Here is a 10,062-nt window from a genome sequence, read left to right as displayed (position 1 = left end):
ACATATCAGTATACCACGGACCGCGGTATGCGGATATGCGCCACAGGTGATTGACAGTTTATATCTACCCAGGAACGACGAGAACATAATAATATGTGGGGTTTAACGTCTCAAAACCACGATATGATTATGAGAGACGCCGTAGTGGAAGACTCCGGAAATTTCGACCACCTGGGGTTCTTTAACGTGCGCCTAAATCTAAGTACACGGGCCTCAAACATTTTCGCCTCCATCGAAAATGCAGCCACCGTAGCCGGGATTCGATCCCTCGACCTTCGGGTCTGCAGTCAAGCGCCATAACCACTAGACCACCGTGACGGGGCAACGACGAGAACAGACATTGGTAATTTAAATGCGAGAGCGTCAGGAAAAACCGACATCGGCAGCGTTGACCCGACGAATGGAAAGAATAAAAACTAGGATCCCAGCAGGAATCGAACCCAAGCATTCGGTGTGGCAATCAGGTATTCTACCGCAGAGCCAGCCAGGTCTATGAACTGGTTTGGAAAAACAGCCTATGCAGGCGTAATGTCGGTGAAACGTCAATTGTGGTTGTGTTGCTGGCTATAAAGTTTTTAAAGAACGCAACACACACTACATATGTACTCCTACGATAGAGGCGTCATGTCAGATTAACTTCTGTGGTTACAGTGTTGGCTCCGCTTTTATAGCAGTCGAATAAACATTACATTTGTATTCCTATGATTCAGCAAGCTATATTGAAGCATTGCTCGACCCCGGAGGAACACATTAACGAGAGTTACGTATGATACTCACGTGACTGCACCAAAAAGTGCACTTAGTTTCGATAATACTGCCACGTGCGTTTCTTTATTACTTTTGCTGCATTCGGTTTTCGGCCACAAAGACTGTCAGCAACGCTCAGCGCGAACCGCGCCTCATTGTTCCAGAGCCTTCGCGATCATTGTAGATCGTTTTGTTAAGATTGCGCGCAAGACGCGCACACTCGCGCTTATTCTAGAATTTGCACGACAGCCAGCGATAACGCTGGAACATTCGACGGCACATGTTTAAATGCCGACGCGCTTCAGCGCTGGTCAGTTGATCGACGGACGACGCCCTGTTCGCCGCTATCATTGTACAGCGTGTATTGCTGTAGTTCTAGTTCTCAGTTTCTCGGCCACAAGTTCGGCCAAATAAACAGTTTCATCCTGCAAACGCCGACTGCTGTCTTCGTCGACGTCACGACCACGTGACATCTGGTGGAGGTGCTGCTGCTTCCATGATCCGGACGCCCCCGCGAAGCGCTGACCCAAGCCCAAGCCGCGAGGAGGACGACGGCAAAGAAAACCCGGATCGTCGAACTAGCCGCCGGCAGCTAGGACTAAAGCCAGAGTACGGATCTCTTCCCGGCAACGCCAGGCAACCTAACACCCTGACCTCGACTGTAACGATGACCGACCCAACATCAATCCGGCTGCATCAGCCCCGGGAGCCGCCAACCTTCCACGGGTCGTCGCTCGAAGATCCAGAGAGCTGGCTGGAAAGGTACGACCGGGTCGCTGTTTTCAACAATTGGGCAAGTGAAGACAAACTACGGCACGTGTATTTCGCGCTAGAAGACACCGCTCGGACATGGTTCGAGAACAGAGAAGCCACACTGACGAACTGGGACCTTTTTCGCGCCACATTTTTGGACACCTTCGGCAGCGTCGTCCGCAAGGAAAAAGCCGAAACGCTGTTGGAGACCCGTGTACAGCTCCCGAATGAAAGCATCGGGATGTACACCGAAGAAATGACCCGACTGTTGCGGCACGCGGACCCGGCTATGTCAGAAGAAAAAAAGCTTCGTTTCCTGATGCGGGGAGTGAAGCAAGAGCTCTTTGCCGGACTTGTACGCAACCCGCCCAAGACAGTCGCGGAGTTCAGTTCGGAGGCCACAACGATTGAAAAGGCCCTAGAAATGCGTACGAGGCAATACAACCGCCGTATGCCGACGACGAACTACGGGGAAGCACATGCGCTGGGCTCCGACGACTTGCGTGAGACGATAAGGGCGGTCGTGCGCGAAGAGCTCCGAAAGATGTTTCCTGCTTCGCAATCCCAAGTGCATTCCATAGCCGACGTCGTTCGCGAGGAAATTCAGCATTCGCTGGGAGTTGCTGCACCGCCGCCACCTGCGCCGGAAGCCATGAGCTATGCTGCCGTTGCACGCCATGCTGTCGCCACTCCGGGCTATCCCCAACGCCCCGCGCGTTGTACTCTAACGTGTGTACTCTAACGTGAGAACTGACGTTACGTTAACCTTTCAACTCCAGTGTTGTCGACGTGCCTGTAAGCCTACGATGTGCACACAGCTACTACACTTACAAAAACACGCTGATACACCTCGTAACGCTTTGCTCAAAGCCATAAAATACAGTATAAAAGTACTCCCTGACTGCTTCGCATGAAACCGATTCCCACAACGCGTGGGATCTGCCGAATTTTCTGGGTTTTTTCTTTCTCACCCGTTGGCGTCCATTTTATCAACGTCATATCCGTGACTGATGTACTTGGTGGACCCCGGCATAGAACACTTTCGTGTTAAAAAAAAGAAAGAAACAGCCCAGATACCCGTCACTCCATACCGACGCCTCCTCTAGAAAGATGCCTGCCGCGTGAGCCAAAAGCCTGCTGCCCTTCCGTTTCCCTCCTTCGTCGTGTCATAGAGGGCAGTAGCTAGCGATCCTTGCGGTGGCCGCTTGCAACACACATGCGCGCATGCGCACACTACCACCCCGACGCCACACAAACCCCTAACCCCATTGAAAACAATAGGAGAGAATGTGGCGCTATCTCTCGACAAGCCACCACAACTCACGGCAGGACGGCTACAATGGGATAGCGAGTGACGCCGCAGGCATCTTTCTAGAGGAGGCGTTGTCTATACTGATGCGTCAAATACGGGTAGAGAGGAAGACGGCGTGAGGAGTGGGAGGGAGGGGCGCTCTCCCCCCACCCCATCTTTCATATTTCGTCCTCGGGGGGAATTTTCCTCCTCTCCACTACAGCCGAGTCACATACGTTCTAAAAATGCTTGTGTACTGCTGGAATGAACCTCGCACAATCTTCCAAATTTAGATCACAGCAATGATGATATATTTAGTCTGTGTACCCCACTCTCAACGCACATAGTCCGCCCTTTCCCGCTCAATCGACGCCGGCTGCATTCTCCTGTTGCCTCAGGGCAAAAGGGAAACTAAACACATATAGATATGAACACATATCGCAACTCACGTGACTAAGCAATATAAAGGGCACCGAAGTTGCAAGTTCGTATTCAAAGACGTCTATAAAATGCAAGTGAGGCTTAAAGGTAAGGCAATTAAGCCGCATTAAGCCAAGTAATATTTAGGGTAATGCGTATTTACTTCCATAATTACCCACAGAAAAGGTTCGGCTTCTGCGCAGCTACATCTTGGAAAATTCATTTACCTACGCTGGAAGTCTGCATATCACTCAATTATATATCGTAACTCGTGCGGTAATTATAAACCTTTCGGCTTTTACCGTCAGGTGTGCAGTGCACTACACAATTAATTTTGAGGAGAGACGGGATGCTCAGTGTGACCACTGGGTTGTTTTTGGTTAATCTGATTATTGCCGCGAATATATACTCCGCATTATTACGAGGACGAATTTGAAAGTCTTTGAACCAATTTTTTAAAGCCAAGTTACGACTGTAAACACGAAGTCAACATATCCATTACCATTCCTATAGTGATGGACATTCCTCGGACTGTGAAAGAGGCGCAGAATTTACAAGACCTCTTCGAGAGCAGATTTAAACCACATCATGAGGGACCGCCCTAAACGCCCTCTTCCACCTTTCCTGAAACCCTTAATTTCTAGCGCAGCTCGAGGCCCGACATTCAGGAGGTCATCCTGGAGTGGGCTGAGCGGGTGGGTGAGGCCTACTTCAAGTAGCTCCTCCCCCATCCCCCACTCTCTAACTGCCCCTTCCCTTTAAATAGGGATAAATAAAGTTGTTAATTCATTCATTCATCCATGCCTTGGACTGGCGCGGCCTTATCTGCCAGTAGCTCCGCGGCACGGCGCTGTTGTCAGTTGTTGAAGATGGTGCTTGTCCTTCACCCGTCCACGACGTATGAGCAACGAAGTGTGATTCATCAGACAGATTTCGTCGGGCTTTCACAGCAGTTGTCCGGACGCAGCCTGCCATTGGAAATGGCTGGCAGCATGCGTCCGGACAACTGCTGCGGACGTCCAACAAAGGCTACCCGTCTTCTCTGTAGCAAGACACGAACGTCCATAGAAATCCGCAGGGAAATGCAGTGCACGTACGTAGAAAGGTGTCTCGCTTTGAGATGTGTCATCTGGTGGCATCGTAAGCTCGCAAAAGACCGTTAAGGTTTTCGTGACAGTGAGCGTTCGAGGAGGCCGCTTGCGCCGCTACATGACGACATTTCGCCCGCATGGACGCAGTGATGAAAACGGATCGGCGCGTGCACCTTAAGGAGAGTGCATGGGCGGTGGTTGCCCATGCAGTTGGACTGACATGACGGAAGGCAAGCGAATGATCGCTTCATTGAATAATCTGCAGTGGTATGCTGAGGAGCGCGAAAGTCTCCTGGACCGCCTTGTTACCGGCGATGAATCGCGATACTGCATTTCACGCCGGAATCGAAGCAGCAGCAGTGCATGGTGTAAAAAAATCTGGTTTCGTCTTTGAAAAAAAGAAATTCCGTTCAGCGCGATCCGTTGGGAAAGTGATGTTATTGCCAAAGACCGCTCCTGCTGGATTTCATGCAGCGAGGTGCAACCGTCAGTGCCGACATTTATTGTTCCCCACTGTCACGTCTGGTGGTGGCCGTCAGGCGAAAGAAGCCGAGGGATTGTTCAAGTAGACAACACGGTTATCCTCCACGGCAATTCTAAGCCCCGCGTCGCAATCAGAACCACCGACAAGTTCCGGTCGAGTCACTGGGAGAGTCTTGATCAGCCATCATACAGTACGGACCTCGCCTCTTAGTGGGCCGTTTTAGAATAGCGTACGCAAAGCTTTGCGTTAGCGTTTTGTTGCCACTGCGCATGCCTCGTACGCTATCCTCATGCGGGCCTACGTTAAGTGACGGAAGCAGTTGGCGACCGCAACGAACGCTATCTTTGCGTACGCTATTCTAAAACTGTCTAGTGACTTTCAGCAGTTTCGCTCCCCTGAAGAAGTTCCTGGCAAAGGCATTGACTCGCGCGTAGCGACGAAAACAAGACAGCGGTCCTGAGGCGGTTCCGCAGTCAGCAAGACTAATTCTACAAAATGGGCACCTCAGATTTAGCGCTGCGATTGGTCAAAAATCTGGCTCTGCATTCGCAAAACTTCTCTTTCTTAAGCGAGTTTTCCCATTGGTCAGCCGACTACACTCACTATATGTCTTGCATCGTGATTGGCTGAAATAATATTTGACAAAAGTTTTTAGGCGCGAGACTATAATAATAATTGTTGAGGTTTAACGTCCAAAAACCACGATTTGATTAATAGAGACGCCGTAGTGGAGGGCTCCGGAAATTTTGACCATCTGGTGTTCTTTAACGCGCACTTAAATCTAAGTACACGAGCCTCAAGCATTTTCGCTTCCATCGAAAATGCGGCCGCCGTGGCCGGGGTTCGATCGCGCGACCTGCTTTAGCGTAAGACGTTCTCGTGAATTCGGGCCCTGAACCGGTATGATGACTGTGGAAAAATTACGTGAGGTACATATTTGTAATTACCTCTATGTAAATTATTTCGGTTAGTAAAAATAGGGGTAAATACTTTATGGTTAGCTCTCGTACAAATGTTTTTAACTATAAGCTGGTGATGCATTTCTCGAAAGGTATAGTATTCAAATGGATATAGACGATAAAGCTTCGAAGGTAGACTGCCAAATGCAGGAAAGCGAGTACGGGTGTAGGAAACAAGAATAAACAAAAAGCCACGATAATGCGTTCGCATGAACTGAACCTGATTTGTCGTAGTGTATTGGTGGTTAAGTAGAATATTTTAGGGGTTGGTTCGATCATTCTAGTGGATTACTGATGAATGCGCAAATCAGGAAACCGAACACCGCCCAAGAAGAGACATAAGGATTGACATGCGCATTCAGCACAACTTCGGTGCACATTGAGAAGATTTTTGATACAGGATACCTGGTTTATCGTAGTTTTAGGGGCGAAGCTCCTTAAGGCGGCACCCGTTCGTCCCTCGTAATCGTCGTCATCGTAGTAGTCCGTAACAAGTCTTACGCTTTGACCTCCAAGGTGGTGCCGGTGGGAGATTTCTCCTGTGCGTTGTTGAACAATAAAAAATTCGCAGCGTGCGCGTTAACTAAAAGCCGAATTCTTCTGTCTCTCATTCCCCATTAGCAGCCATTGGCATGTTCCAGTAGGAAACGTTAGTAGAAGTGTAAGTGTTAGCTAAAAGCCGACTTCTTCTGTCTCTCATTCCCATTAGCAGCCATTGTTTACCTCCAAGGTAGTGCCTGGTGAGATTTCTCCTGTGCGTGATTAAACAATAAAAATTTTGTTCAAAACGCCGTTGATTGATGAAATAAACCAACGAAAGACGCCAGATGTTTTGTAAAAGCAGAACGAAAGAACGCCAGATGTTTTTCTTAAAGTGTAGTAGTAGTAGTTGTATGTAGCCACCTCGCCCGATCGTCAACGGGCGAGGTGGACCGGCAACGGCGCGAGGACCCTGCCGTACGAGAGTTAAATCACACTAAAAGACATACTTTGCGGGCGATACACTCTAGTGAGCTTTCAACTTTTCGTCTTAATGTACATGATAAAGAAATTATTTCTACGAAAAACGCAAGGCACACCTTGAGCAATATATTTGGTTTTGGGACGCTAAATGGAACCATGAGGCGATGCGAAGCCGGAGCACTTGCACGATCGCGTTCCGTTGGCTTTCGTTGGGCATGCTACCGACCTCGCGTCGTGGAACGCGCGTCCTGTCTTCCCTCTAGCCTTGCCTTTAATTCGCACAGGGCGAGCGGGGAATGCGGTCGCTCTTGGCGCTCTTTCGCTCGGGAGCGGACTTCTTCCTTGCATTTCACCGATCACAAGTGATAATGAAGGGACCACGTAAACCAACAGTACAATAAAAGTTTGATGTTTAATATATACACGATGTTTCACACTCTTTATATTATGTACTGGGCGCATTTCAAGGAAGAGTTTCACGGTTTACAGATGATTCCCTCCGTAGCTTCGCCCCACTCATCATCATTCACCCCGTGGATATGCTGTGATTTTTTTTATGTTCGAAACCAAAGAAATAGCTCGCAAAAAATAAAAAAAGCCAGACGACAGTAATTACAGTACTCACTCCTTTTCCTCATTTTCTCTTCAATCTTTCGTCCACCTTCAAGAATCTAGACAGAAGTTAGTTGAAGAACACAAATTAAAATACTTGTCTCCTTCAGGAAACATGCACGCTGATGGAGCGTTAAGATGTTAAAGGCCACAAAGTATACTTGAGGCTGCGGAATACACGCTGCGAACTTTTCGTAAACAAGCGGGAAAAGTACCGCCGCCAATACCACCCCAAATTATAATGCCGAAGAAAGGGCCCTCCACATACACGTAAGGCTGTAAACACAGTCACAGATTACCAGCACACTTATGCGATGGGATGGCGCCAGAGGTGCGCTGCAAGCACGCAAGCGCACTTCATCTCTTCGAGAGCCGCCGAGCTGCTGAGAAAGCGGAACTAAGCATATCTGTATACTGACGGGCAATGCACGGTCGTGGTGTAAGTGATCGCGCGTTGGGTTCGGACGGTTGGCGCCTTCTTGCACAAGAAAGCTGATCCATGAACGGGTAAGTGAAGAGCTGTGATAACAGATACGGCTGACACCCGTGAAAGCAGTATAAATGGTCTGATACTACAAAGTTTCGGATTCGACTCCCAGTCCTAGAGTGCGTCGGCCACCAACCACAAGATTGGACAAGCCACTTGTCTACACGGTAAGAAAGTTTTCTTGCTTTACGTTTTGGTTCAACCTAATGTATCTTTTCTTGACAGACCCTTGAGAAGAAAGCCGATCCACCAACAGGGAAGTGAAGAGCCTTGATAACAGATGCTGTTGATGCTAGTGAGAGGAGGATAAAGAGTCTGATACTATAAAGTTTCGGATTCGACTTCCACACCAGCAGTGTGTCGGCGACCAACTACAACATTGAACGAGCAGCCACTTGGGCTACACGGTAAGCAAATTTTCTGGCTTTAACGTTTCCGCTCTATCAAATGTTTCCATCTTCTCTGGGTGGCTTTTACAACATCGAAATAACATTTGTCGTCTCGTTTTTTTTTTTTCGCTCATTTATTTATGCTTAACCCATCCGGCCTTAGCTTAACTTAAAAAGTCCTGCCATTCCAGAGTTTGGTCCTTCTACATAGAAAGCCGCTGATAGAAAAAAGCTGAAATGTCCGTTAAACGACGTCTAATGGATATTAAGCGCTGCTGGATAGCCTTAATTATTGCTTCATCTCTCTGCTATAGCAAAGCCCCTTACATCGAGATGTGGTTACGACATTGATCACAAAACAAAACATTACGTTGGGAGAGCGGTTTTTTTTTCTCCATTTTTTGCACACAGAAATTATGATCTAAGAAAATGATGCTGATTAACTCCCGTTCATTCGCTACCTTGATAACCTAACGTTTTGATTCAGTTCTAGTATGACGCAGTGTGTGAGAACTATAAGAGAGTGACTGTACCTAAGGATATTGCTTTCCAGTAGAGCATTTTAATCAATTAACAGTAAATCTAGTTTTCAGATAGTATTGGTTATCAATATAAACCTACGCTTTATGTGTTTCGCCTCTTCCCTCCATCGTTATATTCGCCCATCTTGTGCCACTGAATTTTCCGCTTCCTAATAATGTCTGTGGTTTGACTTGGCGAAACCACGGTATGATTGTTAGGCACGTCGAAACGGGATACTCTGGACTAATTTCGACTACCTGGGCTCCTTTAACGCACACGTAAGTTTAAGTACACGAGCTTTCTTGCAATTTGCTCCCATCGAAATGTGACCGCCATGGCTGGGAATCGAACCCGCGCCCTCAAGCTTAACATCGCGACACGTTACCTGCTAGGCTACCACGGCGGGATTTCCAATTGTTCACGCGCAGAATAACTGTACTTATGTGACTCTCACTGAGGTCAATCTCTTTGCCTCTAGCATTTCTAAGCATTTTTTTTTCTAACCATGTCACCGCGGATGCTTCGCATAGGCGACCCGACATTGCTCCCATTAGGCAGCAACTGGTTTCCCATGGTTTTCCCTTGAGTTCCTCCATTGCATCATACCGCAGCGCTGATGGAGATGCGATGGCTGTATACACATATTGTCGACGCATGTGAACGGCCCAGCTACGCAGTCTTCTAGAGTAGAGTAGAGTAGAGTAGAGTAGATCCTTGAAACTGCGGCACACATACAAGCTGGGATATTCGCCAAGAACCGGATAATTTTAAAAGACAGTTCTTAAGTTACAAGATAAATTTTCTCTGTTTAAGATGAAACAGGTAAAAATGAAACAAAAATTGAGAATGTTAAGAATAGAATAATAGAATAGTACGAATATAAGTAATTAAACGGAGAATTTGAACCAAAAATTAAAGCAATTGGGAAAAGTAGAAAAACAGGAGTAACGATTGATTCTATAACCTAAATCTCTTTTGAACATTAAAGAAACTCCTCCAAGGCATCGGCAAGCTTCTCGTCACTGTATCCGAGGGACAAAGCCCGAAAGAAAATACATTTGGGGCATTTAAATCTGATTTAAGGAGTTGGAAGACTGCACCTTAAGTAATTTTTCGCAAGGTAGAGTCCCAATAACAGGAATTGTGATAATGCTGTCTTCTTTCGCTCAACCTGCTAGCGCTTTCTTCTTCAAATGATGTCTTGAAGATTCGTGCGTTCGTGAACAAAATGCACCAGCCGTGTTAAGGCGGCAATGTCGTTATATCTCGATTTCAAATGGCTGCCGCTACCAACAGTGAGCGTCGGCGTCGATCAACCGTTACATATATATGCGGAAAGCTTGC

The 10,062-nt window shown here is 47.5% G+C and overlaps 1 protein-coding gene across 1 annotated transcript in view; it reads left to right on the top strand.

Moving 5' to 3' along the window:
• The first annotated feature begins 8,136 nt into the window (after positions 1-8,136).
• LOC119385144 (uncharacterized) overlaps positions 8,137-10,062 on the top strand; it is a 35,577-nt gene continuing 33,651 nt past the window's right edge. The window contains exon 1 of the mRNA XM_037652670.1: positions 8,137-8,214. The gene's annotated coding sequence lies outside the window, so the exon portion shown is untranslated. The remainder of the gene's footprint in view (positions 8,215-10,062) is intronic.

Source organism: Rhipicephalus sanguineus, chromosome 3 (assembly GCF_013339695.2).
Source record: "Rhipicephalus sanguineus isolate Rsan-2018 chromosome 3, BIME_Rsan_1.4, whole genome shotgun sequence".
NCBI lineage: Eukaryota > Metazoa > Arthropoda > Arachnida > Ixodida > Ixodidae > Rhipicephalus > Rhipicephalus sanguineus.
Note: the sequence above shows the minus strand (reverse complement) of the source record. Positions and strands in the feature narration are given on the sequence as shown.